The sequence below is a fragment of the Gorilla gorilla genome, chromosome 22 (assembly GCF_029281585.2).
Source record: "Gorilla gorilla gorilla isolate KB3781 chromosome 22, NHGRI_mGorGor1-v2.1_pri, whole genome shotgun sequence".
Classification (NCBI taxonomy): Eukaryota; Metazoa; Chordata; class Mammalia; order Primates; family Hominidae; genus Gorilla; species Gorilla gorilla.
The window spans coordinates 27,508,182-27,510,018 of NC_073246.2; positions in this window are offsets into that span (position 1 = coordinate 27,508,182).

Below are 1,837 nucleotides of genomic sequence, written 5' to 3' on the forward strand. Positions count from 1 at the left end.
CTAGGATAGTCAATTTAGAAATCGGTAGCCAAGACCAGACCTCTTCATTCTAGCATTTTAAAAACCCTCATCCAACCAGCCAGATTTACCTACTCATCCTTAGTGATGCTTACGAGAAGCCAAACCTTCCTCAAACCACAGAGCTGCCACTCAACCTCCCTACATCCACATCTTCAACTACAAACTTACAGCCAACAAACATAAGACATTTGAAAAAAGCCTGAAACATGTAAATGAAAGACTAAGAAAAAAATATGTCACCGGAGAAAAGAGATGATTCAGGGACTAGAAAGTGAATGAAGAAATGAATAACAATTATATTGATATCTTCAGAGAGCTTCATGAAAATACATCACATCCAGAAAACATGAAAAGGATTCTATGAAACAGAAGCAAAAGAGAGCTTTCAGAAATTAAAATATGCTTGACATAATGTGAGTAAAATATAAATGCAGGAAAAATAATAGAGAAAGGGAAAAAAATACAGAGGACCAATACAGAAGATGCAAATACAGCTGAAAGGTATTAGAGAAACAAAGAACCTCCAGATAAAAGAAAGAACAAATAAAGTAAAAAAACATAAAAGAGAGATGTCAAAAATTGAAAGGATCGCCTACGTACCAAGCAGAATAACTGACTGAAGACCTAGATACAGGTACAGGATTGTCGAATTTTACAACACCAAGAATAATAAGATCCTAAGTGTCCAGAGTGTGTTGAGAGAAGGGGATGCAGAGAACAGGTTATATAAAAAAGGAACAAGAATCAGACTGGCATCAGACCTTTCATTAGCAAAATCAGATGCCAGAAAATAACTGAGCTGCTTTCAAAGTTCTAAGAGAAAACTACTTTTCAATCTAGAATTCTGTATCTAGCTGAATAGTTCATCAAATGTAAGCGCATAACCCACTTTAGACATGCAATGGCTCACCTCTTAGACATTTTTTCCTAGAAAGGAGCTTAGAGACAAATGCTAACAAAATGAGAAAGTTAATCAAGAAACAGGAAGATATGGACTCTAAGAAAAAGTTGACCTCACCCAGAAAAAAAAAAAAAAAATACGGCCTTCAGAGGAAGCCTGTGCACAAGATGCAGAAAACTTGCTGACAAAGAAGCAGAAACTTTTTGGCAAAATATTTTTGTAAGACTGATAACCAAGGCTTACTCAAGGTGTGGGGAAACAAGCACTCTTAGACACTGTTATTGGGAGTAACATTTGGCAAAACCTTTGGGAAGCCAGCATCTGGTAGCACCTGTCAATAATTCCACTGCCAAAAATCTATTTCTACAAAATTATTTATACGTGAGGCAACGTAGAGTAGAACATAAGAGCATGTGAGTGAAACTACCTCCGTTCACATTCCCACTTTACCACTTTCAAGCTCTATGCTGTTTCCTCATTTAAAAAATAGAAACATCTTCTCAACAGGTCACTATGAGGATTATACAAAAGGCTCCACACGTGATGGGCTTCGCACAAGACCCAGCACATGATAAATACTCAGTTAATATTACTTATCTACAAACATTTGCCATTTTTGCACAAGGATGTTTACTGTGCCACTGTTCGGCAAAAAACGCAAGCAAGTATAGTATGGTCCTATTTATGTTTTTTAGAAATTACATTTATATTTGTATGTATCTGCCTAGATCTGTAGGAAAAAATAGAGAAAACATGCTAAAGTGTTGCATCCATGGAGCAGGAAGGGAGTGACCTGTTTTTGTACAGTTTTTACTTAAGCAACATGAAGTGTTTCATACTTTAGAGAAAAGAAAAAGTAAAGATCACTATCAATCTTGGGGAGAAAGGGTTAATCTGTATAAGCACACACAAACA